The sequence below is a fragment of the Phocoena sinus genome, chromosome 19 (assembly GCF_008692025.1).
Source record: "Phocoena sinus isolate mPhoSin1 chromosome 19, mPhoSin1.pri, whole genome shotgun sequence".
Lineage (NCBI taxonomy): Eukaryota > Metazoa > Chordata > Mammalia > Artiodactyla > Phocoenidae > Phocoena > Phocoena sinus.
The window spans coordinates 53,007,224-53,013,781 of record NC_045781.1 but is presented as its reverse complement, the minus strand read 5'-3'; positions in this window follow the sequence as shown (position 1 = coordinate 53,013,781).

Genomic DNA, 6,558 nt, shown 5'->3' with positions numbered 1-6,558 from the left:
TACAGTTGTTACCATATTATTGACAATATTCTCTATGTGTACATTACATCCCCATGGCTTATTTATTTTATAGCTGGAAGTTTGTACCTATTAATCCTCCTTCACCTGTTTAGTCCATCCCCTGACCCCCTCTTCCCCCGACATCCACTAGTTTGTCCTATCTATAACTCTGCTTCTATTCTGTTTCATTTGTTCATTTTGTTTTTTAGATTCCACAAATTACTGAAACCACATGGTATTTATTTTTCTCTGTCTGACTTATTTCACTTAGCATAATACCCACCAGGTCCTTCCTTGTGGCTGCAAATGACAAGACTTCATTCTTTACTATATATATAGAGAGAGAGAGAGAAAGAGAGAGAGGGAGAGGGAGAGGGAGAGAGAGAGAGAGAGAGAGAGAGAGAGAGAGAGAGAGAGAGAGAGAGAGAGAGAGAGAGAGAGAAAGGAAGGGAGGGAGGGAGGGAGGAAGGAAGGAAAGAAGAGACCACATCTTTATCCATTCATCTGTCAGTGGACACTTAGGTTGGTCCTATATGTTGGCTACTGTAAACAATGCTGCAATGAACACAGGGATACAAATATCTTTTCAAATTTGTATTTTCTCCAGATAAATACCTGCAAGTGGAGTTGCTGGATCATATGGTAGTTCTATTTTTAGTTTTTTGAGGAACCTCCAGTTTTCCATAGTGGCTGCACCAAGTTACATTCCCACAAACAGCGCACGAGAGTTCCCTTTTCTCCACATCCTCACCAACACTTGTTTCCTGTCTTTTTGATAACAGCCAATCTGACAGGTGTGAGCTATCTCACTGTGGTTTTGATTTGCATTTACCTGATGATTAGTGGTGTTTAGCACCACTCCACGTGTTTTGACCATCTATATGTCTTCTTTGGGAAAATGTCTATTTAGGTCCTCTGATTTTTTAATGGAGTTGTTTGGTTTTTTGGATATTGTGTTGTATTAGTTCTTTATATATCTTGGACATTAACCCTTTGTCAGATATATCATTTGCAAATACCTTCTCCCATTCCTTGGTTGCCTTTAGATCTGTTGGTGATTTCCTTCACTGTGCAAAAGGTTTTTAGTTTGATACAGTCCCATTTGTTTATTTTTGCTCGTTTCCCTTGCCTGAGGAGATTGCTAAGACCAATGTCAAAAAGGTGACTGCCCAGTTTTCTTCTAGGAGCTTTGTGGTTACAGGTCTTACATTTAAGTCTTTAATCCATTTTGAGTTTATTTTTGTATATGGTGTAAGAAGTGGTCCAGTTTCATTCTTTTGCATGTAGCTGCCCTGTTTTCCCAACACCATTTATGGAAGACACTATCTTTTCCCCATTGTATATTCTTGTCTCCTTTGTCACAGATGAATTTACCATGTGAGCAGGGGTTTATTTCTGGACTCTCTATTCTGACCCATTTTTCTATGTGTACGCTTTTGTGCCAGTACTGTACTTTTGATTACTAGAACTTTGTAGCATGCTACACACGCTGAGCGTGTGATACTTTCAGCTTTGTCTTTCCTTCTCAAGATTGCTTTTGCTATTTGGGGTCTTCTGTGGTCCCATACAAATGTTAGCATTGTTCTAGTTCTGTGAAAAATGCTATGCATATTTTGAAAGGAATTGCACTGAATCTGTAGATTGATTTGTGTAGCACAGACATTTTAAGGATATTGATTCTTCCAGTCCATGAGCACTGTGTATCTTTCCATTTATTTGTGTCGTTTTCAAATTCTGTCGTCTATATGTTAGTTTTCAAAAGTACAGGTCCTTCACCTCTTTGGTTTAATTTATTGCTAGGTATTTTTTTCTTCTGATGCAATTGTAAATGGGACTATTTTCTATGTTTCTCTTTCTCATAGTTTATCAGTGTATAAAAATGCAACAAATTTCTGCATATTAATTTTGTATCTTGCAACTCTACTGAATTCATCTATTAGTTCTAATAGTTTTTGGTTGTTGGTCAGAGTGATCTTAAGATTAACACAATTCTGTTGTGCCTTTTTTTGGTTTTTTTATTTTATTTTTGGCTGCATTGGGTCTTTGTTGCTGTACACGGGCTTTTTCTAGTTGCGGCGAGTGGGGGCTACTCTTCATTGTGGTGCGCAGGCTTCTCATTGAGGTGGCTCCTCTTATTGCAGAGCACAGACTCTAGGCACAAAGGCTTCAGTAGTTGTGGCACGCGGGCTCAGTAGTTGTGGCTCACAGGCTCTAGAGCACAGCCCCAGTAGTTGTGGCGCACGGGCTTAGTTGCTCCGCGGTATGTGGGATCTTCCTAAACCAGGGCTCGAACCCGTGTCTTCTGCATTGGCAGGCGGATTCTTAACTACTGCACCACCAGGGAAGTCCCCATATTGTACAGTTTTTAAATGATGCCATTCTCCTGGTAAAACAGTTCAATAGCTTCACAGGAACTTTCAAAATCCTACCGACTTAACATATGGCCTTTAAGATCTGGCCCCAGGTTGCCTCTCCAGACTTGTCACTTACACAATAGCCATCGTTCAAACACCCTTCCATCTGAATTAAATTCTCCTTCATTACTCCTGCCCCTTTCCCTTTTTTGTCTGGTATATACTTAATTCATCTTGAGGTCTCAGCCTAGATGTCACTTCCCCAAGGAAGGCTCTCCAAGCTCAAATCCAGATTAGGTTTCCTGTCATAAGTCTTATCCCTGACAGCATTTAAGACCTATATCCTCGTCTGTGGCATACCATCAGGGAAGGGGTATTTTCCCCACCACCTACCAAAGGGCCAGGAACATAAGAAATGCTTAAAAATATTTGTTAAAGAATGAAAAAGGCAGAAGGCAGAAAAAATAGGAGTCTATGACTGTTAGTCATAAAGTAGTAAGATTTAGTAGTAAGAGGGAACACATTTTGTGAGAAAGGGAGATTTGATATTGTATGTCAGTTTCCCAACTGATGCTCCTTATTTGTCCTCCATGGCTGTGTCAACAGAACTCTCCTCCTTCCTGCCTTAAATAGATACTTAACCTTGGCTTTGCTGTTTTGGCTTGTAAAATGATTATCTCTTCTTTGGTTATAGCACCCAATTTCTCTTTAAAGAATTACCCTCGGGCTTCCCTGGTGGCGCAGTGGTTGAGAGTCCGCCTGCCGATGCAGGGGACACGGGTTCGTACCCTGGTCCGGGAAGATCCCACATGCCGCGGAGTGGCTGGGCCCGTGAGCCATGGCCGCTGAGCCCACACGTCCAGAGCCTGTGCTCCGCAATGGGAGAAGCCACAACAGTGAGAGGCCCACGCACGGCAAAAAAAAAAAGAAAAAAAGAATTACCCTCCCCCATTCTGTATAGTCCTAAAGGGACTATAAATCGGGTCTTGACCTCTCTCAGCTAAGACTCAATGAGATTCTCTCCTTGACTTTGAAAAATTGAGTGTCCTATGAGCAATCACCTGATGCTCATCATTCCTACAGTGGCACTTAGTTCCTGCTTCCTAGATACCTGGGCTGCCCTGGTTTCTGTGCTTTTAACTTGTCCTTGTTCTCAAACCTTATTATGAACTAGTAGAAATGTCCTTCTAATAAATCACCATTTTATTCAATAAGCCATTGTCAATTTCTGGTACTTGCAAAGAACAAAAGCTAACAGGAAAAGAGAAAAAGAAAGAAGAAAGGGGAAAGGGAGGGGGAAGGGAGGGAGGGAAGAGAAAGAAGAAAAAGAAATGCAAGATATATATATATATAACTTTAAATTTTGTAGCAGCCTCATTAAAAAAAGAAACATGAAATTAATCGTAATGCTAGGTTTTATTTAGACCAATACATCCAAACTCAATATTTCAACATGTAGTCAATATGAAAACTATAAATATTTTACTTTTTTCAAGTCTTTGAAATGTGGTATATATTTTACACTTACAGCCCATCTCAATGCAAACAATAAATTTGCAAAGGCTCAAGTGAAATGCAGTCCTTTCAAAACAATGAAATGTGTATAACAGGAAAATATTTTACACTGCTATAGTTTTTAAATTTAACTAAATTTAAATATTCTGTTAGTCACATTCGCGACCTTTCAAGTGCTCAGTAGCAACATATGACTAGGCTTACTGTACTGGGCTGCACAGCCTTAGACATGATCAGCTCCAAGAGTAAAGACACTCAGGGGATGCGTTCTTGATGGATCTAGTAACTGGAAGGAATTGGAGGTTCTCACACTTCCAACAAATTCCATTATGAAAGGATTCAGAATTGTGTGAAGACCTATGAAAATATCTCTTCCCCCAAAATGATGTTTCCTTGGCTGTGTAACTAAAACAGGTTAACACATTATTGCGTGTGAAACCAATCCTCTGTATTCTACAATTCAACAGCATAGAGAGATCAAGGAGTTATCTTCCCTGTCTGGGAGTTTAATTCAAAGTTAAAATTACATTATTACTTTTAAATCACTTCTCATTTATTACATTTTGATGGGTAGAAAGAGATTTTGGGGACTAGCTTTAATTATAATATTTTCCTATGTCAAATAAAAATGTAGAATTTTGAAGTTTGAAGAATTTGACCTTCATCCCTCAGACAATAATAGTCATTGTAAATTGTGGAGTAGGTCAGTGGCCATGATGAGGCCAATGTTTCAGGAAAAGGAATCAGAATCCAGTGTGAAAGTAGACTGGTGACAACAGAGGTCCAGAGGGAAGGTCTGGAGCTTCTAGCATCCTTAGCTGGTGTAAATATGCTCTTACTTCTGTCAAGAATTGTTTTCCTCTTAAGCTGATAAGACATGTGCCTATCCTTCAAGATCATATTCATAGTCAGCTCTGTTTCCCAGATGCAGACTACAGCATGGATCCCTTCTTCATCTTTGCTCCCACAGAACCTCTTTCAAAATCCTGAGCAGAAGTCAAATTCACAGAGGCAGGAAGTGGTATAGTGGTTACCAGGGGAGGAGGGAATGAGGAGTTATCGTTCAATGGGTAGAGTTTCAGTTTTGCAAGATGAAAAGTTTTCTGTGGATATATGGGAGTTACGGAGGCACAAAACTAAATGATTGGAAGGCCTTTCCCCAGGCTAACTCCTCCCCTTTCAGATCTCAACTTAAATGTCCCACTTTTAAGAGTCCTTCCCTTTTCCAGGCCAGAATGGTTTAGGTGCCCTTGCTATACCCTCTCATGAGCCCCATACTTTTCATGTAGGGCTCTTATTATAACTGTAATTAATACCTAATTTTGTGTCATATTAGTTTGCTAGGGCTCCCATAACAAAACAGTTATGACCAGGTGGCTTAAACCACAAAACTTTATTTTCTCACAGTTCTGGAGGCTGGAAGTTCAAGATGAAGGCATAGGCAGGTTTGGTTTCTTCTGAGGCCTCTCTCCTTGGCTTTCAAATGGCCACCTTCTCACTGTGTCTTTCCCCCTGTGCATGTGCATTCCTGGTATCTCCCTGTGTTCAAATTTCTGCTTATAAGGACACCAGTCAGATTACATTGGGACCCACTCTAAGGGCCTCACTTTAACTTAATCACCTCTTTATAGGTCCTGTTTCCAAATACAGCCACATTCTGAAACAAAATTCTGATGAATTTTGGAGGGACACAATTCAACCCATAACATGGGATCACCTCTACTGTTCCCACTTGGTAAACTCTATGACAACTCATCTCGTTCTCATTTCAGGACCTTTACAGTCGCTATTTCCTCTTCTTGGTACACTCTACCTCCAACCGTTCACCCAACAGGTTTTTCTCAGCTTTCAAGCCTTGGCAATATCATCTGACAAGAGCCATCCCAGATCACCTTAACTAATGTAACCCTACAAGTCACTCTATCGCATCATCATTTTCTTTCTGCCATGGCACTCAGCAGAATGTCAGCTCCAGGAAAGGGAGGTCATGTGTTTTTATGCACTAGTGTAACTCAGAGATTAGCCCAGGGTTTCACACGCACACGTGAATGAGTAAGTTTCTATAACCACTTACCGCATTATCATGACTTTCTGAGAAAACCTGCCAGGGCATGGCCATGTTTTATTCACGTGTCAGCTCTCTGGTCAACCTCAGCTCTAACACTTACGAGCTGTGTAAACTCTGGTAAGTCCCTTAACCTCTCTGGGCCTCAGGTTCCCAAACGAATACCTTCTTCAGAGTTCTTATGAGGATTAAATAAAATAATACACGTGGGATACCCAGCATAAGAATTCGGCATACAGTGTACACTAACAGCTGAAAAGCTACTAGGCTGGGTGTCTTCCAAAGTGTGGCAGCTGTGAACGGCGTGAAAACTGTCTTTAGGTGATACACGGAGCATTAAAAGTATCAAGTTAGCAACGTTCTTTTAATTCCTCGGATTAAAACAAAGTCATGTTCTCATGCTCATATGTCTTCGACATCTACCTCTTCCTATTCTTCCTCGTTGACAGATCATTCAGGTTCAGAGACGCACACACCAGTTAACAGGTGGATTTAACACTGTTTGTAAGGGCCATTCTGCGGCCAGGCCGCCTGGGTTCATCCCCCACCTCCCTCCCTCTGGCTTTGGGCTAGTTCTGGAACCTGCCTGTACCTCAGTTTACTCAACTGTAACAAGGGGATAAT